Source organism: Ipomoea nil, unplaced genomic scaffold (assembly GCF_001879475.1).
Source record: "Ipomoea nil cultivar Tokyo-kokei standard unplaced genomic scaffold, Asagao_1.1 scaffold2779, whole genome shotgun sequence".
NCBI lineage: Eukaryota > Viridiplantae > Streptophyta > Magnoliopsida > Solanales > Convolvulaceae > Ipomoea > Ipomoea nil.
The window spans coordinates 3,101,584-3,127,918 of NW_017619207.1; the positions used below are offsets into that span (position 1 = coordinate 3,101,584).

Consider the following 26,335-nt stretch of genomic DNA (forward strand, 5'->3'; position numbering starts at 1 on the left):
AATTGAGGTTTAAATGAATATATACACAAATTATATTAAATATAAAACTTTACCAATAAATTTGAACACAATAAACTTTTTTCCATACTTCATTATGCTTTAATATATATAGAGATAGAGATAGAGCTATAATAATAAAATATAATTTATAAAATATAAATACACATAATAACTTCAAAAAAATATGTATTTTACATCATTACATTAAGTTATTTCCGGGTTTCAAAAGTCCATTCTATTAACCCCAAGTCCCACCAGGACTATGTGGTCTAATGGTATCCGAGTTGGACTTCCATTTGGAAGATTATGAGTTCAAGCCTCGGTGGAGGCGTTATTGGTTCTTTGTGTTTCAGTAGGTTGTAATGTAATAGAGCCAGTAACTTTTAAAAAAAAACCCCAAGTCCCCCAACCATTAGTGTCATAATTTTTTAAATCCTCTAATATAAAAAAGCCATAAGAAGCAGTTAATGCATTTTTGGCAAAAATTCCCGCCTTTTTGGCAAAAATTCCCGCCGTTCCATAGATGGCCGAAAATTTATTAGGCTTTGTGTTAAAAAATGTGTTACCTTATCAGTTCCCTAGATTTTAGCCAATATTTTTTATTTCTAAGCCAATGATATTAAAGCATTCTATTAAATCTATTATACTCTTCAATTTCCCATACGAAATTTATTTACATAATTAAACCCATTAGCCGGATTCTTTTTTCCAAGATAATTAATTGCAACTAATCGTTTGAAACCTTTTGTTAGTAAACGAAGTGCAGAAATCAGATCTAAAGTCCTATATATACATCACATTCTCTTCAATACAAACACTAACAAGTCTCAATATTCAATACAAACTCTGCCAAGATTAAAGCCCTGCGTATACTGAAGAACAATGCTCATTCTTGCCACTCGGATTTCTCCAATGAACACAAGCATACGACATACCTGACAGAAAAAGCTTCATCGCAAATCAAACAGAAAAAACTTCATTGCAAATCAAATCTAAATAGGTCGTTTCATGACCAAGAGGTGAGTTTTATGAATAAATACTATTCTACTATTTTGGTATTGAATCGTATACTATATCTCATATTCTAACATATACATGGCACCTTCTTGCACGCACACTGCCTATCACAATCACACCTAAACTGTAGTTGTAACACTACCTATCACCATCTATAATAATCACCAATGGTCTGTATTCTTATACCAACAAACTGTGACCTTTTGAAGCTGGGGAGATCAAGATTTGTAGTTCCTATGATGCCCCACAACTTCTTTCCAACCACAAAAATCCGGAATTCTTTGAATTCAGAGAAAGGTATATTTTAAATCATCTATTTGTTAACTAAATTATTTGTAAGTTTTCTAAATTACTCCCTAATCTGTGTTTTTATTCTTTGTCTCACAGTCTATGTCATGAGCACACTCCAAGAGGAGTATTATCTCACAATCAAGCTTTAGGGAGTGTATTTCTTATTCGGTTTCACTATCTGGGGAAATGGAACTTCATGCTGTTTCTGAAGTCTATCAATTGAAGGGGGTAATCTTTCAACTCATTTACAATAAAAATGAAGAAGCAGATCCACAACAATAAAGGTTCCAGCAATCGTTTTCTATTATTAATCTTTTTGAATCTTTAAATCTGTAAGGGATGAAGCCTTGATGTCTACCTATTGTTCAAACCTTAATGATAACCAAGACAAGGATCTTATATCCAGAATGATTGAAGAAGATTATGAAGGAACTGAAGATTCTGTAGGGGTATTAAGGCTTCATCCCTACAGAATGAAGAAGCAGATCCACAGCAATAAAGGTTCCAGCAATGGTTTTCTATTATTAATCTTTTTGAATCTTTAAATCTGTAAGGGATGAAGCCTTGATGTCTACCTATTGTTCAAACCTTAATGATAACCAAGACAAGGATCTTTCTTCATGGCTCATATTGTGAATCAATGCACAGAGCATGATTCAACCTATTAGGGAGTGACAGATATGAGCCATGAAGAAAGAAAAATAGTGTAGATTTTTCTGTTACGTTTCCAATTAAGAGGTATATCCAGTTAGAAAATATAACAGATTTACAGTAACAGGTATATCCTGTAGGTCATGTAATAACACACATGAATCTGTATGGAAATTATGTATACAGATCTTAGTTTTTAAACATATTGAGAACATATTAAGCAGAGAAATGTATATCAACATCACATCTAGGTGTAAATTAATTAACACTACCAATAAACCTTTTAGCTTCTCAACAGTATCATGCATGCTTAGGAATCAGTTTAAATACGAAAATAATCTACTAAATTGATACCAATCTGTATAAAAAAGTAAAAATGAAGTAGATTGAAAACTTAGCTCAAAACTGAGGGTTTACTGAAACGATTTGAACTCAAGTCACCGATTGCCACTTCTACCATGGTTAGCGTCAGGGTTAGCATATATCTCTTTCCAGAATCGCAAATCGGACAAAGGATTCGCTAAAACCCTAGACTCCGATTCATTTTCCCCAAATTTTTTGGGGAAAAAACACTATCGCAAATATAGACCACATAAAAATCAGATAGAGAACTGTTACACAGCTCAATCGGGAATCGGTAAGCATTTAAAGTAGTCGTGAAAGCTCTGCACTGAAATTGCGACATTACCTGTTTGCATGTCGCAATCCGGTGTTCAAGACTTAGTCATCTTCATAGTGAAGGTGTTTTTAGCCAATCCTTGTCCGATTGAAAGCAAGAACCTAAACATGGCTTTCTCAGAAATGAAAGAACAACAAAAAATAGGATAAAATTACTAGAAATTGCACTCAGATTCCCATATTAACAACAGGATCTGTAACCTCTCTATAGAAAGATAGGGTTTCTTCACCGTGCCATAGTTTAGAGAGGGAGTACAGAACCATTCATGAGAAGAGAGAGAGTAGCTCACGGAGAAGATAAGCTGAGGAGCAGAGAGCAAGATAGCGATTAGATTAGGCAACCAAAGTCGCAGAAAAGGCGCACTGAACTGGAGTATCACAGTCAACCAAAACACTAAACCAGATTAGGCAACCAAATTAGGAAATGATATAGCAAATAACTCACATATTTGTCTACTTAATAATGTTTGTACAATAATATTTATAATTTACTAGGATTCTTTGCTCAAACTAATCATAAAATAATTATTAGCCCTCCATAAAATGTAGACATTTATATAACAAGTAGTACCTTACATGAATATAACAAGTAGTACTGATTTTTGTACACGGTCAATTGTACGTAGCTGCATCTCGGGTTAACAATCCAGATGGTCTCAAAATATTGATAGTAAAAGACTCAAGTTCAACTACTACATCAACCGTTAATGTTGTATATCATGAAGTTTTCAATAATTTGTAATTTTGTAAACTTTTCTTTTTTTTAGTACCATATCATTAATTGCAACTATTTGTAATATACCATTTACATATTGTTTTTGTTGAATTTCCAAACATATTTCATTTATGTGTTATAAATTATAACTGCATTAGTTCATACAATGTATAACATAACATCCACACAATTAATACTTTTTAATTTACATACTGTGCATCGCACGGGACAAATACTAGTGTTAATTAAAACAAAAAAGAAGAAAGAAAGAAGAGAGCATATATAATAATTGGGATTCAATAGGGGCAAAGTTGGACACTCATTCGGGTAGTTTTGACTTACATTCATCCTCTCGAATGAATAGATCAACTAGTTTAATCTTCTTGACTTTTATATATACTAAAGTCTTTAATGTCGTATGACTAATTCATATTCACGTCATTAAGTTATTTTTGAGTCTGAAAGGTTGATGATATTAACCCCAATCATTAGTGCAATAATTAAAAAAAAAAAAAAAAGGATACTCCATAATTGAAAACAAAAAGAAGACGAAATAAGAGAGCATAATAATTGGGATTTGATAGGGGCAAAGAGAATAATTAGAGTAAAATGTGAAAAAGCATATAGGCAAGAGGCAGCTGGAGGCACCAAAAGTCAAAATCAAAGTCATGCTAGTCACCTACCGCTGTCATCTCTCTGACTGGACACAAGAAATAATAGCCACGCCTTTGCTTGCTTGCTAGCTAGGAAAATACTACGTGTACTCTTAATTTATAGTTTCACAGACAAAACTTTAATGTATACTCTTGTATTATGATCCACGTGAAAAAAAAATCTAATTAGAATCCGCCACATCAGAAAATAAAATTTAGGGAGTACATGTAGTAGAACTTAACTAGCTGTTACTGATTCCCCGCAGGCCGCAGCCATCTTCTCAATTTTTCTAGAAGGAGTACACGGAGTAATATATTAGAGCATCCATAGTGATTTTTATTGAATTTTTTGCAGAGAAAAAACTAATTTGGTGTGGAAAAAAAAAAAAACAGATGGGTCAGCTGGTTTTTGGAGAAATTTTTCTCGTACAAATACATGAAAATTGCAAGAGAAAAAAAAAAGGAGCATATTTCATGTGTTTGGAGCGTACATCGCGCCCCAGCGGGCGCGTCAGATTGGCCGCCTGTTCCGCCAACCGGCGGGCACTTTGACTGAAACATTAACTTTTCTGCTTTTTTTTTTAAAAAAAAAAAATTACCAGAAGTTTTTTTTTTCTGTTCTTTTCTTTGTCTCTCCCACTGTTGTCTCTCTCGTGCATGGCTTCTTTAAAAATTGTGCAAAAATCTAAAAGATGTGGTTGCTCTAATACATGGAGCAAATGCCAATTTTGGTCTCACGAGTATTAACAAACTGACAATTTTGGTCCACATATTTAATTCTTACAAATTTTCATTCACGACTATTGTTTTAGTACCAATTTTCATCCACAATTATTATTTTAGTGCCAAAATTCATCATGACGGTCACCCCTTCATTTAAACCATGTCGAAATCTAAAATTTTTAAGGGTATTTTCATACTTTTCAACTTAAGATCCCAATTTGAGCATGAATAAAGGGATTTAAGTCCTAAGGTCGATCTCAATTTGCAATTCTCATCCTTATCCTACCAAAGCCAATTTAAGTCTGGAAGGCAACTCTTCTAGGTGCACTGAGTAACGGCACACCTAACAACTTTGAAGAATGGTTTGCATGGAACATAATGAAGAAAGATCACGATAACAATTGTAGCTGGGGAGAGAGATTTGCAACGATCCTTTAATTTGGTGGTTGTGGAAGTGGAGAAATGATAGTATCTTTTCCCAAAAAGAAGTCCCCATAAAAATTGGTTGTGGATTGTGGATTGTGGGATTTGAAAGGAAGCTGGGAATACGCAATGCATTTGAAGCAGAGGCCTGGGGGTTTCTAACTGGCTTAAAATTGGCAACAGAGATTAGCGTGAATAAGATTATGGTTGAAACTTGTGCAAATGAGGTCTTTCAATGCCTAAAAGGGGAGAAAATTTTGGTTGGAAATAGGTGCAATTTAATTGAAGAATGCAACAGATATCTCAAGGCTAGAAATGTTGGGTTGAATGAAGAATATCAACCTGGGAAACAACAATGTCGTGTGTATGTATGACACGTTTGATGTGGTTGGTTTCGAAAGGATACACTGAGCGAAAGGAGGATTCTGTGTCGTGTTAGGAACACTACCTTAAAAGCATTTACGACCAGGGTTATCGCTTGCTCTCAACGGGCAGCACATAATTACAGGACTGAACCTGTATACCTCAGGCGATAGAAATTTGCAATGTGTAGCGTATGCTCTCTGTGTGTCAAAGACGAAGGGGGGAGGCGGTATATATATTTGTAAATATAACCGCCCGCCCCCCCCCCCCCCCACCCCCCAACAGCCATGCGGAGTGGCACACGCACAAGGCTATTATGCGGACAAGGTGCTGAGTTGGTTGACCCCATCCCACCGCGCGTCGTGACGAGCCAGGCCAAACGGGCGAGCGGCGACGAGGCGCATGTGGTTTTCCCTTGTTCCCTCTTCATAATAGTTCAAGCCTTCTCTAAAGGCTTGGGGTTTATATGGGGGAAAACAAAGGGTTGTAGAACCAATGTGGGACAACTTAGAAAAACAACTCACTAGGTGTTTTTCCTTTAAATGCTCCCAATAATCCCCCACACATTTAAGGGACAAAGCTGGAGCCTGAGCAAACTCAAGAGCTAATTTTCATGCCAGTGTATAATACTTGAACGGTCATATAGTGATCTGAGTAATTTGCTACCCGAGAGTGAATTAAATCTTGAACTCATCGGTTAGTTAAATTTTGAACTCAAAATGCACTAATTAGCTCTCGCGGTCACAGATTCTGTGTAGTCACTCTCTTGACCTCGAAAGAATCCCTGTTTAGTCTACCTTAGTGTAGACCATTAACTCTGTCAAATCTACCTCATTGTAGATCACCCAATTCAGGCTACAGAGTAACATTGTTGTACAGTGTTTTTGTAAGTCTTTCTGTGACCTCGTTTGACCACTGACGTGGTCTTCATCACGAATTACTTCCCTCATTGGGTGTTAACCCCATTTCCCTTGACGAGTCAAGGATGGCCTTTCTGTTCAGGGCCTTTGTGAAAGGATCTGGAATATTCCTTTCAGATCTCACAAACTCCATTGTGATCACTCCATTCAATATCAACTGCCTTACAGACTCATGTCTGACTCTTATGTGTCTTCATTTTCCATTGTAGAAACTGTTTTATGCCACACAGATGGTAGTTTGTGAATCACAATGTATGGGAACAGCAGGCGCTGGGCACCCCCACAATGGCACGTCTGCCAGTAGATTTCTTAGCCATTCGGCCTCTTGACTTGCTAGATCTAGGGCTATGAATTCTGATTCCATAGTCGATCTGGCAATGCAAGATTGTTTGGTTGACTTCCATGATATAGCTGCTCCACACATAGTGAATACTACATATCCACTAGTTGAGCTTACATCATCACTGTCATTTACCCAGTTTGCCTCACAGAACCCTTTGAGCATAGCTGGGTTTCCTTTATAGTTAAGACCCCAGTCTATTGTGCCTCTTAGGTATTGAAGTACCCTTCTCAATGCATCCCAGTGCGAGGTACTAGGGTTGTGTGCATAGCGACTAAGTTTGTTCACGGAAAATGCAAGATATGCTCTAGTATAGTTCATTAAGAACATTAGACTCCCAATTATCTTTGCATATTCTTCTTGAGACACACATGCCTCTAGGTTCTTTCTTAATTTTACACTAGGATCATAAGAGGTTTTGGCCGGAGTTACATCATAACTCTCGAACCTCTTTAAAAGTTTCTCCGTGTAATGACTTTGAGATAAAAGATAACCATTCTCGGTTTTTGTAACTTTTATTCCAAATATTACATCAGCTTCCCCAAGATCCTTCATATCAAACTTGCTACATAGAGTCCTCTTTGTCTCATTTATGGCTCTAAGGTTTGAGCTAAATATTAACATCATCTACATAGAGACAAATAATTACAATGCTAGACTCTATCTCTTTAATGTATAAGTAGGCATCTGAGCGGTTTGTAGAATAACCTAACTCTAATAATGTTTTATGAAATTTTTCATACTACTTCTTAGGGACCTGTTTTAAGCCATATAGAGACCTTTTAAGTCTGCACACCTTTCCTTATTGACCCGGATCAACACATCCAGGGGGTTGTTCCATGTAGATTTCCTCTTCTAGTTCACCATAGAGGAAAGCTGTTTTCACATCCATCTGGTGTACTATCAACCTGTGTAAGGATGCCAGAGCAAATAGAACACGAATAGTGGCAATTTTTGTTACTGGTGAGTAGGTATAGAAATAATCCCCACCGAATTTCTGTTGTTACCAGTCTGGCTTTGAATCTTTCAATTGAGCCGTCTGGTCTCAACTTCCTTTTGAAGATCCATTTACAACCTATGGGTTTAAAACCCTAGGGTAGGTTCACTAGCTCCCATGTATGATTAGACTGTATAGAATCTAACCCACTTTTAACAGCTTCTCTCTATAAGGTGGAGTCTACTGAGCGCATAGCTTCTTCAAAGGTTTTTGGTTCTTCTTATAATACAAGTTGACAAAAAAATGGTCACAAAGCTCATTAAGATCTTTCAATTCCGTTACATACGTAATGAAGTCAGAACCAAAGTTTTTCACAATTCTAAGCCTTTTACTTCTTCTAGGCTCTTCTGAATTAGATGAGAAACTATGGAAAGGGTTATTTAGTTGAAGCCTATTAGCATCTAGATGATGAACACCCTTTAACGGAAATATGTGTTCAAAGAAAACAGCATCTCTATATTCACACATTGTACGATTTTCTAAACACATAAATCTATATGCAGCACTGTTCTTAGCGTACCCAACGAATATGGCGTCTAAGGTTTTAGGACCCAAATTGGGCCTTTTAAAGGACGGTAGTCCTACCTTTGCCAAACAGCCCCATACCTTAAAGTATTTAAGATTAGGAGCATGCCATTTCCACAGATCATAGGGGTTTTTTTTTTCAAACCCTTTGTGCAGGACTCTATTTAATATGTGGTTTGCTGTTAAAACAGCTTCCCCCCACAAAGAGTCAGAAGCACCTGAACTGATTAGCATAGCATTAATCATCTTTTTGAGAGTTCTGTTTTTTCTCTCTGTTATGCCATTTTGTTGGGCTGTGTAAGGTATGGTGCAGTTACTTCATATATAATGCCAGAGATTCACACAGGTTTTTCAAGAAGTTTGTTTCATATTCCCCTCCTTTATCGAATCGAAGCTTTTTGATCCTTTTTTTCTAACTGATTTTCTACTTCAGTTTTAAAAGCAACAAAATTTTGTTCGGCTTCACTTTTTGATCTTAACAAGTAGATTTTTGTATATCGGGAGAAATCATCAATAAACGGAATAGTAACGTTTGCCACCTCTACTTTCAGTTGTCTTAAAATATGCTAAATCAGTGTGAATTAATTCTAACAGAGTTGACAAGTAGAAAAATTTTGCTTCAGCGCACATTTCACATTGTTCACACGTATCATTGGACAAGTTTGGTAACATATTCATGCTTTTCAGTCTATTTAAACATTTAGTACCAACATGTCATAATCTACCATGCCAGATATTAACTGAAACAGTAATGTAAGCATAAGAAGCATTCTCATTATCATAATTGATTTCAGAAGGTCCAACTACATCAGAGTTATTTTTAACTATACTAACATCTAGCACAAAAAGGCCTCCACGCAGATATCCCTTCCTAAGGAATTTCCCGCAGCGCGTCATAACCAATCGGTCAGACTCAAAGACCATCTTAATTCCAGCCTTGTTAAGTAGGCCTCCAGAAATTAAGTTTCTACGAAGGGAAGGGACATATAACACATTGTGCAACAAAAGATGTTTTACAGAACAAAGCAGTAATTCTATTTTTCCTCTACCACTTACCTCAGCGACGCTGGAATTCCCCCATGAATACTTGTTCTCCGCCTGTGATAGATTCGAACGCTTTGAATAGATCCTTGTTGTAGTAGAAGTGTCGTGAGGCTCCCATGTCATATTGGCCTCGGTTATCATTGCTGCTACTACGTCAGAATTCTCCGTGTTTTCCAGAAGGTGGGCTTGGTGTTTAGGCCCTTCGTTGTTTGCTTTCTGGCCATTCTGACTAGTAGCCCCTTTGCGGTGGTAGCATTGGGCAGCACGATGGCCCTTCTTCCCACACACGTAGCAATCACCATTATTTTTCCCTTTTTTCTGAATTTGCCACTTTTGACAGGGTTGTTACCGTTGTTTTTATAATTTTTCTTTTGGTTTCTACTGTTGTCGCCAGACATTGGCTTGTCAAAACTAGTGTTAGTTTCAACCACATTGGCTTTAACATTATCAGAAAGAGTAACTGACTTGTGAACCATTCGATTCTCTTCTTCGATGTTCAAGCTACTTATTAGCTGTTGGAATGTGTAATCGCAGTGGTCGTGCTTCATTTTATTTTTGAAGTCCACCACGAGTTTGGCAATTTATCAATCAGCGAGTCACATAGGATAACGTAATTCACAACGCCACCTTCTGCCCTCATATCTTCGACTAGATTTTCAAAGTCGTGCACTTGTTCAATTATTGGTTTAGAATCTATCATTTTGAAATGTAACTAGCGACCGACAGCATATTTGCGCCTTCCTGCACCGTCAGCGCCATATAGGGGTGGGCACATTTCGGGTAAAACCCGAATTTTCGCGGGTTCGACCAGTATAAATACATCTCGGGTCGGATTCGACCCAGTTCGGGTCCAACCCGATAAAACATTTAATGATATATAGTTTAGCAGTTCGGATTTCGGTTTTTATAATTTGAGTTCGGATTCGACCCGAAACCCGAAAATATATGCGCATATATAAACATTAGTAAGGGACCTAGGGTTTCAGATTAGTGATTATTCCTCGCCTCCTCAGTCTATCTTCTTTCTCTCTGGAGACTTCTCATCTGCTCTCAGATCTGAGATGACATCTCATTATTTCCTCCCTCACTCTCTCCGTTTCTCACCCCTCCTCCGGTCTCCGTCGCTCAGAGCCAGGCTCCGCCTCTCATCTTTCACACCCTCTCTGCGTCTCCTTTAGACTACGACTCGTACTGGTCCAGATCTCTCGAGTCTGGCCTTTGGGGCTGAGCACAACGTAGATATTCGAAGATGGGCTTATACTCCTCCACTTCTCCGGTGACCGGCGGTCGGCTACTCTCCTTCGAGGCAAAGGCCAAAGCCGTTAACACTCCAGGTATTTTATTAGTTTTTTTTCCATTTTTTTCTAGAAATATATGTTTTAACCGCTCAATTGCTCCCGTTAAGTCCCCTCTGACCTCTCAGTATCTAGCTCTCTACAGATCCGGGAGATCTCCATTGAAGTTTCGAGTTTGTAGACTTCTCCAGTAACTGTCTTTGGCCATGAAATTATAATATGAGAAAAAGGTACTTCACATTTATTTTAGATTTTTTTTTTCATTTTTTACTCCGAAAATTAAACTTTTAATACTTTACAAAGTTTTTGAAATTTTTTCCTTTTGTATTAATTTAACTAAAATTTATTTTAAAATTTTGTAGTTGATCATATATTTTTTTCAACAAAAAATTGTATTATTCTGTTTTTAATGTTCTAAGGTTTTTATTTATAAATTTTATTAGTTGTATTTAATAAACTGTAATTGTTTTGGGGTTTAAAAAGATGAAATGTTTCTTGTTTTTAAAGTAGACTATATGGTTCAGTAAAAATGATGGTTTAACTACACTGCATTGGATGTTTTGTTGATGTGCAATTATGCCCATTTTTTGTATACACTGTGAGTCTCAAAATCAATGCTACAAAACTCAATTTTTGTGTAACACTAATTTTAACTCTTCACTTCCAGAGTTCCAATCAACAAGTTGTGACTCTTCAATTCTAGAGACTATTGTCCAGACTTGCATTATATGTGAATATAGTCAAAGAGCAACTGCAGCCCTATGGTTGTGGTTTTGGGATACTCGCTCTCGCTTCATGTCCGTGTATCCAATTCAATGTTCCGATGCAGAAAGAAAGGCAAGATTCATGGTAAAGTTCCAAAACACAAGCTATGATGATTATTACCGAGGAGTTACTCAAATTAATAAATATAGTGTTATTTGTTTAGAGTTCTAATTTGAAAATCATCTCTGGGTATAAAGCATTTGGGTGGCAGCTTATTTATTGATTTATGTTCTTAAATTTTGCAAAAAAAAAAAAAAAAAAAGTAAAGAAAGCAAACCCTAATTTTTTTTGAATTTATGAATAAACTGTTTGTTAAAGTATGCTTTCAGAGTTTCTATTATGTCTTTTTCAATAATAAATTTTTTTAATCAATTTTATGCATGTTAGGATACTTTTATTAGTTTCTCCTTTGAATTTTAGAATGCATATTTGAAATGGTAATTTTATATGATCAGACGTCTTTTTGATAGTCTTAATATTTTTGTTTACATTGGCTAACTGCTATATTAATAATGAAGTAACTTCCATACATTATATTTAAATTTTATCTTAGCTTTATTGTTGTTTGTTGTAAGGGGATAGTCTTAATGTTTTTGTTTATGCATTATATTTAAACTTTATCTTTATTGTTGTTTGTTGTAGGGGTTCTAATTAGCAGACAAATGAGAAGCAGTATACTAGCCAGATCTCTGGATCAATATTTGCTTAGAGGAGCTAACTAAATTCAACACAGAACACTAGCTTTTCCCTCAATCTTATTTCACTATGCTTTGTTTAGTTTGATTTTTTTTGTAATTGTAAATTTGTAATTAACTAGTAGGTATTTTGCCCTTTTGGGTTGTGTAAAATATTGTATTTATAGTTCTGCATATTTTATTTTTTAGATTGGTTTTAAAATTTTGTATTTATAGTTCTGCATATTGGTTTAGATTGGTTTTAAATTTTTGGGTTTGCTTCAAGAATTTCTTGCTTAAAATTTAAAAGGTTTTGGAACAATGTTACAAATTCGGGTTTATTGTACCCGACCCGGCCTAAACCCTACCCGAATTACCCGAACCCGAAAAATACCCGAAAATTTTCGGTTCGGTTTCGGGCTTTAAAACAGAAAACCCGAAATATTTCGGGTGACCATTATGGGCACGGGTCGAACCCGAACCCGACCCGTGCCCACCCCTAGCGCCATATTTTTCAATAAGAAAATCCCAAATTACCTTGGCTGACTTGTGAACCGAAAACATCTCAAATAATGGGTCTGAAACCAGTTGAAGGACGATCCCACGAGCAGTTTTATTGTCCTTTTCGTACTTAGTACGAATTGCCTCTGAAGTTGATGAAACCTGTGGTGATGAGGACTTTGGATCCTTCGAAGCTGCTGAAGACTTCGGGTCCGTAGAAGCATCCGAGGCAGTAGACTTCTCTTGCTGCACAGTCTGTGTTGGACTATGACCATCAGCAGCTACTGAGAATTTCGCAGGGTCTTCCAGAATGACATAATCCACATCCTTTGATTCCAGATGCATGACTATCTTGGTAGCCCATTTTCTATAGTTCAAGCCACCCGTTAGTGGTTGAATTGGTGTAAAATCAGAGGATGGATTGGATGGCTCAGACATTGTTGATAGGTAAATGCTTTTAATTGTTGGGTTGAATGCAGAATATCAACCTGGGAAACAACAATGTTGTGTGTATGTATGGCACGTTTGATGTGGCTGGTTTTGAAAGGACACACTAAGCGAAAGGAGTATTCTGTGTCGTATTAGGAACACTACCGTAAAAGTATTTACGACCAGGGTTTTCGCATGCTCTCGACAGGCTGCACAGAATTACAGGGTTGAGCCTGTACAGCTCAGGCGATAGAAATTTGCAGTGTGTAGCGTATGCTCTTTGTGTGTCAAAGACGAAGGAGGGAGGCGGTATATATACTGTAAATATAACCGCCCACCCCCCACCAGCCGTGTGAAAAGGAAAAAGGAGCGGAGGAGTGGACTGACTCTAAACACACACGCACAAGGCTATTATGCGGACAAGGTGCTGAGTTGATCCACAAAAATAGGGTAGAAAAAGTCTTGTCGGAAGTAAAACATTGACCCCACCGCGCGTCGTGACGGGCCAGACAAGCGGGCGGTGGCGCGCGCGTGGTTTTCCCTTGTTCCCTCTTCATAATAGTTCAAGCCTTCTCTAAAGGCTTGGGGTTTATAATGGGGAAAACAATGGTTGTAGAACCAATGTGGGACAACTTGGAAAAACAACTCACTAGGTGCTTTTCGTTTAAATGCTCCCAACAATGTGGTGTTAAAATATATCCTAATGTTAGACATTATATTATTGTTATTAGTTTTATAATGTATAGTTTATATTCCTGTTGCTTTAGTCTTAGTTTGTTATTTCTAGTCTAGAGTTTAGGAGACTTATGAGGATGCTTTCATATAGGTCTCTATCATGTAATTGATCGATTGAATTTGAAATTCTAAAACTCATCTGGTATCAGCTTAGCGTTAGGTATCGATCCCTCTTTTTTTTCCTAATCTCTCTCCACCACCCAACATGTCGACGAACTCGTCTGAGCGCACGGTGACCACCACCATCGCCGCTACTCACACCGCCACAAACCCCCTTAGCTCGGCTCATCACTTTGTGTCGATGAAGCTAACCAATCGCAATTTTTTATTCTAGCGTGCTCAACTCCTACCGTTTCTCCGAGGACAAGGCTTGCTCGGGTATATTGATGGCTCCATACCTTGTCCGCCGGCTACCATCACAGTGACGCAACAGACCGGTGAATCGGGCGCCACCACCTCCGGTCCGTCCGCTGTCCCTAACCCGGAGTACGAGCGATGGTTGCAACAGGATGCTTCCATCATTTCCGTCCTTATCTCGTCGCTGGCTGACGAGGTAATGCCTCACGCTCTCGGCCGGAATTTCGCCAGGGAGGTCTGGGAATCGCTCACCTCCGCGCTTGCGTCTTCTTCAAGAGCCCGGTGTTTGAATCTACTGGGTCAGATTCAAACACTCCGGCAAGGCAGCAGCACCCCTGCAGAATATCTGGGCAAGGCAAGGGTGATCGTGGAGGCCTTGTCGCTCGCCGGCCGCCCTCTCTCACTCGACGAACAAACACTGTACGTTCTACGTGGGCTTAGGCCGGAATTCCGAGCAATGGCGAGCGCCCTCATGGTTACAGGTACTCCCGTCACCCTTTCCCAATTATCTGATCTGCTATAGGCTCAAGATTTCATCCAGGCGGATGAGTACTCTGCTTCGGATCCTGCTGCTGCTGGAGGAACACCGGCTGCTTTCTATGCCGGGCGTGGCAGTGGTGGACGCTCAGGCTACGGAGGTCGGCAGTCCGGGAATAATGGTAATCAGAATCACCGAGGCAGAGGCCGTGGGCGAGGTGGGCGCGGTCGTGGCAATCCGCGCTGCCAGATATGCCGGAGTCACGGCCACACTGCTGTGACCTGCAACAAACGCTACGCCGACGCCCCAGGTCAGCATGCGCATGTGGCAGTCTCAGGTGATGTTCCGGTGGACTCTACGGTTGACGGCTGGTTCCCGAACACGGGTGCAACTACCCATGCCACGCCGGACGATCAAATGCTTGGTCGGTCGGAAAGCTACACCGGCGGAGACATGCTCACCGTTGGAAATGGTGCAGGTTTGAACGTTTCTCGTGTGGGCCATACGGTTATCCCTTCCACGTCTAAATCTTTACATTTGTCGAATATACTACATGTCCCTAAATTATCGTTACCACTTTTATCCGTATATAAATTCACAAATGATAATGATGTGTATTTTGAGTTTCACAAAAATTTATTTGTTGTGAAGGACTGCACCACCAAGGCGATTCTTCTTAAGGGATACACCACTGGCGGTCTGTACAAATTACTGGTTCCTCGTTCACATTTCGCGTATCTTACCGCCAGAGCGTCACTCACGGTGTGGCATCAACGCCTGGGTCATCCACATAATCAGGTCCTCCAACGTGTCCTACAACACTGCCCGATCACAAATAAAGCTAGTTCGTCAAAAATGTGCACGGCGTGTCAACTTGGCAAGTCGGCGCGGTTTCCTCTTGAACGTGTTCCTAGATCTAGTTTTGAAATTTTAGATTTGGTGTATACGAATATCTGGGGTCCGTCCCCTGTTATTTCTGATTCTGGATACCATTATTTTGTTTTATTTGTAGACGACCATTCGCGGTTTTCCTGGTTTTATCCGCTTCGGCTAAAGTCGGACATATATAAAATTTTCGATTTATTCCGGGCAATGGAAGAACGGCGATTTTCCCGTTCTATCAAAGCCATCCAGTCTGATTTAGGAGGCGAATATCGCCGTCTACATAATATTTTCGAATCTCTCGGTATAATACACAGACAATCCTGCGCTTACACTCACGAGCAAAACGGCCGAGTTGAGCGCCGGAATAGACATATTGTCGAAACCGGCCTGGCACTACTTGCTGAAAGCTCAGCTCCGCTTAAATACTGGGACTATGCCTTTGAAACAGCCACACAATTAATCAACTGTTTACCGTCCTCTGCAATACAGTTTCAAAGTCCACATTTTCGTCTACATAAAACTCTTCCAAACTATACTTTCTTTCGTGTCTTCGGGTGCAGATGTTTTCCCTATCTAAGGCCATACAATCGGCATAAGATAGAGTTCCGTTCTGCACCGTGTGTGTTCCTAGGTTACCCTATTTCGTTTAGGGGATATCGCTGTATGAACCTAACTACTGGAAAGGTTTTCATCTGCCGCCATGTTCGGTTTGATGAGACTGTCTTCCCTTTTGCTATGCAGGAGACTTTGCAGGTTGGTCCGAGTGTTGTTGATTCATCTACTCCGTGGGCTTCCGCCCCAGTTGCAGTACCCTCACATGGGGTACCGGTGTTGAATGAGCCCCCTATGGCTCAGGAACCTGCACCGCTAGCAATTGAAGCACCACCTGGCCGTGCTAAACCCCGTGCAAAGCCTCGTGCAAAGATTGTCCCCACTCCAGAAGTTGAGTACAGTATGCGTACTCGTCGTAAGACACGTGGCACTGGGGAAGAGTTCTTTGCGCTTAACACTACTGTAGACCCTACGTGCTATTCATAGGCAGTTGGCCATCCGCAATGGCGAGAGGCCATGGATGCAGAGTTCAACGCTCTTTTGCATAACAACACGTGGCAGCTAGTTCCCGCTACACCTCATATGAACATAATTGGGTGTAAGTGGGTTTTTCGCACCAAGCGTAAAGCAGATGGGACGGTTGAGCGGTATAAAGCTCGTTTAGTAGCGAAGGGGTTCAACCAAGTAGCAGGTGAAGATTTCTTTGACACATTTAGTCCTGTTGTGAAGCCCACTACCGTCCGTATCTTGTTTTCTCTAGCAGTGTCTCACAGGTGGACTCTACGTCAGTTGGACGTCCATAACGCTTTTCTTAATGGACACCTATCTGAAACCGTTTATATGAAGCAACCACCAGGATATGAGGATCCTACACACCCAGGTCATGTTTGCTATCTTCAGCGGTCATTGTACGGGCTAAAGCAAGCGCCTCGTGCCTGGTTTAAACGGCTACAGGAGTTCTTATTATCAACCGGTTTTCAAGGATCAAAAACTGACGTCTCCCTTTTTCACTATACCACTGATGAGTCGAGAGTTTACTTATTGGTCTACGTAGATGATATCATCATGATGGGAAGCGACAAGGCCTTAATAGACTCTTTACTGCATCGTCTCGCGTCCACGTTCAAGATCAGGGACCTTGGTACTCCGGCCTTCTTTTTGGAAATTGAGACTTTGTTTGACACATGTGGGGTCATTTTATCACAACGTCGGTATATGAAGGACATTTTAACTCGAGCAGGCATGGCAGAATGTAAACCCCTGGCGACACCAGCAGCAGTTACACAGCCAGTCACACCGACACTAGATCCGTTTGAGAATCCGACGCAGTACCGCCGCATAGTTGGGGCTCTACAGTATTTGACTATCACTAGGCCAGATCTTTCCTTCTCTGTCAACAGGTTATGTCAGTTCATGCACTCGCCTACTGAGGATAATTGGGCCGCATTGAAACGGGTTCCCCGATATGTCAAAGGGACTCAGGACTATGGCCTTCGCGTCACACCGTCATCATCGACCGATATACATGCCTTTTCCGATTCAGACTGGGCCGGCTGCCCGATTGATAGGAAATCTACCAGCGGGTATGCAGTCTTTTTAGGGAGCAACTTGATTTCGTGGGTGTCTCGCAAGCAACGCACTGTAGCAAGGTCCTCCACAGAGGCTGAGTATAAAGGCCTAGCTGATGTTTCTGCAGAGGTCACGTGGATTGTTTCGTTACTTCGAGAGTTAGGGTTATCCACCGGCAAACCAGCTACACTCTGGTGTGATAATCTTGGAGCCACATACCTTGCAGCGAATCCGGTTTTTTCATGCCCGCACGAAACACGTGGAAATCGACTATCATTTCGTACGGGATAAAGTTGCATCTGGAGATTTCGTTGTTAGTTTTATTTCCACCAAGGAGCAGCTGGCAGACATCTTCACCAAGCCACTTCCTGCTGCGCGTTTTCAGACTCTACGGAGCAAGCTCAATATTGTTCCTATCCCTCCTTGAGCTTGAGGGGGAGTGTTAGACATTATATTATTGTTATTAGTTTTATAATGTATAGTTTATATTCCTGTTGCTTTAGTCTTAGTTTGTTATTTCTAGTCTAGAGTTTAGGAGACTTATGAGGATGTTTTCATATAGGTCTCTATCATGTAATTGATCGATTGAATTTGAAATTCTAAAACTCATCCCTAAGAGCAACTCCAACCTGGCGCTATATCTGCAAATTTCGACGGCGAAGCGGCAAAGCAGCATATTTTCTCACTCGGATGTGAGTCGCCATTCCGCTATAACTCCAATTGTTTTGGCGTTAATGAACATCGCGCCACTGTTCATCCGCGGCAATTGTAAATTAGGGAGGAAAGTTACCATTTTGCCCTTTGCTTCTTTCTATAATTTCAAATGTATCCTTTATTTGTTTTATATGTAATTTTTTATTTTGTTAAATACTTATATTTATAGTTTGTATTATTAAATATAAATTATACCATTTTAAAGATCTCATTGAAACGATCGAAACAAGACTAATATTGAATATATATTAATTAAAATTTCAAATACATCAAATCTAGAACATAATAAAAATTAAAATACATACGACATAATTGATATTAGAAAATGCAACACAATTTTGAAAAATAAAATAAAATTAATAATTTCCTAGTCCACTCCAACTTCCTTCCAAATTATCAAAATATTTATCAAATTCACGATTTGATTGAACTCCTCCTCAATGCACTTGATTTCTCTCCGCAACGATTTGTAGTTGTTGGCGTCTAATCGACTCACGCACAGCTGGATCTTCTATCAAATTTAAATTCATTCTTAAGATTTTGTTATCTTCTTTTTGTTTTGCCAATGCCATTTTTTCTTTTCCCAATGCTATTTTGTTCGCTACATTTTAAGCTTTAACAAATCAAGCTCATATTATTTTTGGAGTAGCTCATGATTGTGTTCGAACATTCCTTTAAATTGTGCAGTTTGTTCTTCCATTGCGGCAATAAATTGATTGCGCTCATGCAAAGGTTTTTGCTTAATTCTTTCCTTCTTCCTTCCCGTAGGGCGTTCACCTACATTGTTTATTTCATTATAATGATCATCAGTTTCAAAATCATCATTCAAATCAACAGCAAATGAGGAAGAGCATATTGTCTTCTCGGTCCCCAAAGAGTGTGACTGTGATCCTTCGGAAGTTCTTTTCCAACCTCCAACATTTAGCAAGCTCCCAGTTCTATAATATTTTTGCATGTCTTTCACAATAGGCCATACATGATCAAATTTAAATCCATTTTTCCATTTGGGATTTTGCTTTACTAACTCCTTTGCTCTATCAAGCTGTTATAAACAAAATATAATTCAAATTAAACAACGCAATTAAGACAAAAAAAAAAGATGAGACAACTAAATAAGACAAATTTACAAGATACTCACAATATCTTGTTCAGATGCACCACTTGGGTTCATGTTCTCTATCTGTTGAATGCATCCTCTTAGTTTGCAAACCGCTGTTGATATAGTTGCCCAAAGAGTTTGCAGCGATCTCGAAGTTCGATCAGTTCAAATGTGTGCTGGTAGTATTCACTTATATTCTTGTGCAATGTGTTCCCATAAATCTTGTGCAAAGTAATCTTTGCCCTTTTTAGGATCTTGGGCAATATCCATAAATATAGTACAAAGGATTTTATCTTCCTCATTTTAGTATGAGGCAGTTCGGACCGAATGCGAGGGTTTTGACATATTTCAATGATTGTTAAACTAGAAAGAAATGTAAAGATATTTTGATATTCAAAAGATAGGTGGTATTACTTCTAAAATCGAATTGTAGTATTTATAGAAATACAAGGATACCAATGAACGGATGAGATCTTCGTGATCTAATCTAACGGTTCTAAACAATTCAGATAAAAGCTGATTCAAAGATGTGATATCTTTTATTGGAATATGTGTGGAAAAGGACAAGCACATCAATGAACGGATATGATCTTCGTGATCTAATCTAATGGTTCTAAACAATTCAGATAAAAGCTTATTCAAAGATGTGATATCTTTTATTAGAATATGTGTGGAAAAGTACAAGGATACCAATGAACGGATGAGATCTTCGTGATCTAATCTAACGGTTCCAAACAACTCAGATAAAAGCTTATTCAAAGATGTTATATCTTTTATTGGAATATGTGTGGAAAAGGACAAGCATACCAATGAACGGATGTGATCTTCACGATCTAATCTAACAATTCTAAACAATTCAGATAAAAGCTAATTCAAAGATGTGATAACTTTTATTAGAACATGTGTGGAAAAGGACAAGGATACCAATGAACGGATGAGATCTTCGTGATCTAATCTAACGGTTATAAACAATTCAGATAAAAGCTTATTCAAAGATGTGATATCTTTTATTGGAATACGTGTGGAAAAGGACAAGCATACCAATGAACGGATGTGATCTTCGCGATCTAATCTAACGGTTCTAAACAATTCAGATAAAAGTTGATTCAAAGATGTGATATCTTTATTATTGAAATATGTGTAGAAAAGGACAAGCATACCAATGAATGGATGTGATCTTCGCGATCTAATCTAACGGTTCTAAACAATTCAGATAAAAGTTGATTCAAAGATGTGATATCTTTTATTGGAATATGTGTGGAAAAGGACAAGCATACCAATGAATGGATGTGATATTCGCGATCTAATCTAACGGTTTTAAACAATTCAGATAAAAACTGATTCAAAGATGTGATATCTTTTATTGGAATATGTGTGGGAAAGGACAAGCATACTAATGAACGGATGTGATCTTCACGATGTAATCTAACGGTTCTAAACAATTCAGATAAAAGTTGATTAGATGTGATATCCTTTATTGGAATATGTGTGGAAAAAGACAAGCATACCAATGAACGGATGTGTTCTTCGCGATCTAATCTCATGGTTCTAAACAATTCAGATCATCCATATAAAAACATTCTGCATTACCATCAAATTAAGCATGCATCCCCTTATCATCTATCTCTAAACATACGAATTCAAATATGAATTCCAATACTGGAAAACGTCCTATGTCATTTTCTTCATCATCATCCTCATCTTCCTAATCCTCACCATCATCATCACCGGATTCTGAGCACAATCTCGCGAGTGCAATACGAGCACAAACACAGTTATTAATAGGTGCATGTACTAGCCACAACCTTGCCATAGCTTCCTATATGGAAAATATGGATAATCAACCCCCAAGGCATGGAGATTCGACTTTTGGTAATAGAGTGATTCATCGTGATCGTGAAGAAGCAGATCGAAGATTATGGAATGATTATTTTTTCAGAGTATCCAAAATATTCTAAAGCAATGTTTCGTAGACGATTTCGAATGAGTCAAAATTTGTTCCAGCGAATTCCCAATGTTGTTAAAGGCCATGAAAACTATTTTGTGCAACAGAAGCATAGAACCGGTAGACTGGCTTATCTACTTTACAAGATGTTAAAGCGGCGTTTCGAATTTTGGCGTACGGAATATCAGCAGATGCAACAAAGGAATATATACAGATTGGAGAATCAACTACAATTGAAAGTTTGAAGAGATTCTGTTGAGAAATTGTAGAGATATTTGGGGAGCGATATCTAAGAGCACCTGATGCTAATGATGTTGCATGGTTGCTTCAAATTAGCGAAAAACGTTGTTTTCCAGGGATGCTTGGGAGTTTAGATTGCATGCACTGGACTTGGAAAAATTGTCTAACTGCCTAGGTTGGACAATATGCTAGGCGAAGTAGAGAACCAACTATTATTCTTGAAGTTGTAGCCGATTATGATTTGTGGATTTGTCATGCACATTTTGGTATGCCGGGGTCGAATAATGACATTAATGTGTTGGAGGCATCTTATTTGTTTTCAAATCTTGCAAACGGTATAGAACCTCCTTGTCATTATGTTATTCAAGGACAAGAGTACAACACTGGATATTATTTAGCCGATGGTATATATCCAAAATGGTCCACATTGGTACAAACAATTCAAGAACCTTGAGGGCCAAAAAAGAAGTTATTTGCGATGATGCAGGAATCGTGTAGAAAAGACGTAGAACGTGCATTTGGAGTTCTCTGATCACGATTTGCAATAGGCAAGGGACTGACACGTTTTTGGGATAAATGTGTATTGCATGATATAATGTCATCTTGCATTGTAATGCACAATATGATCATTGAGGATGAACATGATGAGCAAGCAGATATACAAGGTTGGAAGGAAGCACCGGCTCCTGAAGTTGATATAGCTAGATATGAGAATATTAGATTTCAAGAATTTCTTGCTCGGCATAGACAAATCTATATTGTATATAAAAACAAAATCTTGAACTTTAACTTCACGCCCAATTCCTAAAAAATCTCAATTTCTGTTAGAAATATATTGTTTTCTACTTTTCTATTCGTACTATAATTCTAGGTTAACATTCCTATTCTAATATTATAAAATAGTGAATACAATCCCTATTCTAATCTATACTATATGTAAAAACAAAATCCTGAACTTTAACATCACGCCCAATTCCTAAAAAATCTCTATTTCTAAAAAAATATATTGTTTTCTACTTTCATATTTGTACTATAATTCTAGGTTAAAATTCCTATTCTAATATTATAAAATAGTGTAATACAATTCCAATTCTAATCTATATCTATACTATATATAAAAACAAAATCCTGAACTTTAACTTCCCGCCCAATTCTAAAAAATCTTTCTTTCTAATAAAATATATTGTTTTCTACTTTCATATTCATACTATAATTCTATGTTAAAATTCTTATTCTAATATTATAAAATAGTGTAATACAATTTCTATTCTAATCTATATCTATACTTCTATACTATACATAAAAACAAAATCATAAACTTTAAATTCCCGCCCAATTCCTAGAAAATCTCTCTTACTAATAAAAATACATTGTTTTCTATTTTCCTATTAGTACTATAATTCAAGGTTAAAATTTCTATTCTAATATTATAAAATAGTGTAATACAATTCCTATTCTAATCTATTCTATATGTAAAAACAAAATCCTGAACTTTAACTTCCCGCCCAATTCCTAACAAATATCTCTTTCTAATAAAAATATATTGTTTTCTATTTTCCTATTAGTACTATAATTCTAGGTTAAAATTTCTATTCTATCTAATATTATAAAATAGTGTAATACAATTCCGACCGAGACTATGTGGTCTAATGGTACCCGGGTTGGACTTTCATTTGGAAGGTTGTGAGTTCGAGCCACAATGGAGGCATTATTGGTTCTTTGGGTTTCAGTAGGGTTCTATGAACAATATACTACAATGTAATAGAGTCAAAAAGTATATGTAAAAACAAAATCCTGAACTTTAACTTCCTGCCCAATTCCTAAAAAATCTCTTATTCTAATAAAAATATTTTTTTTTTCTATTTTTCCTATTAGTACTATAATTCTAGGTTAAAATTTCTATTCTAATATTATAAAATAGTGTAATACAATTCCTATTCTAATCTATACTATATATAATAAAAAAAATTAAAAAAAAAAAACAAAATTCTGAACTTTAACTTCCCGCCTAATTCCTAAAAAATCTCTCTTTCTAATAAAATATATCGTTTTCTACTTTTCATATTTGTACTATAATTCTAGGTTAAAATTCTGAATTCTATTATTATAAAATAGTGTAATACAATTCCAATTCTAATCTATACTATATATAAAAACAAAATCCTGAACTTTAACTTCCTGCCCAATTCCTAAAAACTCTCTCTTTCTAATAAAATATATTGTTTTCTACTTTCATATTCATATTATAATTCTAGGTTAAAATTCCTATTCTAATATTATAAAATAGTGTAATACAATTCCTATTATAATCTATCTACTATACTAATAAGAGCCCAAGAGAGTTAGGCCTATAATGGGTAGAAAAAATGGCGGTCAAATTTTTTATTCAAATGAATGGCTCAGATTGATTAGATTTTAATTGTTCCTTTAAGATTTCCTAATTTATCCTTAATGAATATGATTATCCGTTAACTTTTCCGTTAAATATTATCTTTTCCGTTAATTTCTGTTAGTTCACCGTTAACTTACTCATTGATTTCAATAAGAAAGATCTTAAGTTCGAACCTCATCCCAGTCAAAGTTGGCATAATTAGTACTCTATTTTACTCTTATTAAATTAAATAATAATTTAGTAGCTATAACAAAAAAAAATACATATGCATTTCTTTAATTAAGAATGATGTGTCTACAATGTCTTTATTCAAAAAAAAATTATTCATTAACCCAACAGGGTAGCTCAAGTGGCAAATGAGCTCTCTTTGTGGGGGAGAATTCCGGGATAACTCGGGTTTGATTCCTACAAGTGACGATTCCCTTTGGGCCAACTTCTGTGCCTCTCTGGAGCGAACTGGGTGGACTTGGACCGTTAAACGGACAGAGAAAGACCCGGACTACAATGTGTGGTTTCCACCAAAAAAAAAAAATTTTATTCATTATCAATAAATTAAATAAGAGAAATAATTCCATTAGTTATATTGTCTTTATTTTTCTCCAATATAAAAATTCTTTACATTCAAATTCATCAATGGATTATATTCGCTACATTGTCCCTATAATGTCTTTATTAAAAAAAATTATTCATTATCAATAAATTAATTAAGAGAAATAATTTTATTAGTTATATTGTCTTTATTTTTCTCCAATGTAAAAATTCTTTACATTCAAATTCATTATATTCACTATATTGTCTCCTTTTTTTTTTTTGCACTATTTTTTAATTAAATGTCAAAGTCATAATACAAAATAATGGTATATATTTATTTACCAAGTATTTTATTAATACCGTGAAAAAATTTAAAAAATATATAATTAATAAAGTCAATCATATTAACTACTTGAGAGATTTATTGACAAAGCGAGTATTCAAATCACACAAAAAATTGAAGTGAGAACTACCTCGCAATGTCCTTGGTTGATAATCAGCAGTTGGTTAGCAGATTTGACCAGCGAATTATATCAACGGTTGGTAAAAAATATTTGAAAAAATTAGCTGTTTAAATTAAAATGTAAAATGACCTAAGGGTATAATAATAATAATAATAATAATAATAATAATAATAATAATAATAATAATAATAATAATAATAATAATAATCATAATAATAATAATAATAATAATAATAATGATAATTGTTTAAAAAAAATAAAAGATAAAAAAATATAATCAAGCCAATCATATTAACTACTTGGGGGATTTATTGACAAAAAGAGTATCCAAATCACACAACAAATTGAAGTGGGAAATTACTTCGCAATGTCTTGTATTTGGTTTCAACCATACCTATACAATTATTTTATTGACAATTATAATCAATCTTGACTATATTATCTTGCATTTGTAAACTTCGAATTACCTATTTAAATACCCAAATTCAACATTCAATTATCTATGCATGAACAATTCTAATATAATCTTGCCTTGATATACTTTAAAGTATTTATTTAAAAATAACATTGGGCATTATCTCAATCGCACAATATGCGTACAAAACTAGTATACTAATAAGAGCCAAAGAAATTTAGGCCTATAATGGGTAGAAAAAATGTGCGTCAAATTATTAAATCAAATGAATAGTTCAGATTGTTAAGATTTTATTTTTTCCTTGAGATTTCCTAATTTATCCTTAATTATATTATTATCCGTTAACTTTCCCGTTAAATATTATCTTCTCCGTTATATTATTATAAATCCCATTAATTCACCGTTAACATTGCCTATCGCGTGAAATACGCGATAATATTAAAGTCTAATATAGAATTATAACTACACCAGTAATCTAATTATAATATTAAAGTCTAATATAGAATTATAACTACACCATTAGTCTAATTCTAATATTAAAAGTCTTAGAACTCTAACCCACCAATCCTTATAGAATTATAACTACACCATTAGTCTATATATTAAGCCATTGCCCACGGGTTAGAAGTACAAACCTAATCAAGGGCGAATCTGATCAGGCACAACATCAACTAGAAATTTTGCAGGTATGTTTGTACATCTCATATTCCTATCATGTTTTCATTATCATGTTTCATTATATTATCTTGCATTCGTAAACCGACTATATTATATTGCATTTGTAAACTGAAAATTACCTTTTAAATAAGCAAATTCAATATTCAATTATCTATACATGAACAACTTCAATATAATCTTGATATACTTTAATGTACTTATTTGAAAATAAATATTGGACATTATCCCAATTGCGTAATGCGCATAAAAAACTAGTACTATATATAAAAACAAAATC

At 36.7% G+C, this 26,335-nt stretch overlaps 3 long non-coding RNA genes across 5 annotated transcripts; 2 read left to right on the forward strand and 1 right to left on the reverse strand.

Moving 5' to 3' along the window:
• Positions 1-672: 672 nt before the first annotated feature.
• On the reverse strand, positions 673-3,009 carry LOC109157304. 2 transcript variants are annotated; one of them, XR_002050215.1, is made up of 3 exons: positions 2,928-3,009; positions 2,648-2,739; positions 673-935 (listed from the first exon to the last, which is right to left on the reverse strand). It is a non-coding gene; the product is annotated as an uncharacterized LOC109157304 (long non-coding RNA). The 2 variants fall into 2 exon arrangements; XR_002050214.1 differs by having other exon boundaries at positions 2,648-2,984.
• Positions 3,010-9,559: 6,550 nt separating this feature from the next.
• On the forward strand, positions 9,560-19,494 carry LOC109157301. Its single transcript, XR_002050212.1, has 3 exons — positions 9,560-9,572; positions 15,420-15,422; positions 19,412-19,494. It is a non-coding gene; the product is annotated as an uncharacterized LOC109157301 (long non-coding RNA).
• Positions 10,346-12,308, forward strand: LOC109157299. Of its 2 annotated transcripts, none has more exons than XR_002050211.1 (4): positions 10,346-10,674; positions 10,771-10,865; positions 11,303-11,484; positions 12,043-12,308. It is a non-coding gene; the product is annotated as an uncharacterized LOC109157299 (long non-coding RNA). The 2 variants fall into 2 exon arrangements; XR_002050210.1 differs by having other exon boundaries at positions 10,781-10,865.
• Positions 19,495-26,335: the final 6,841 nt, after the last annotated feature.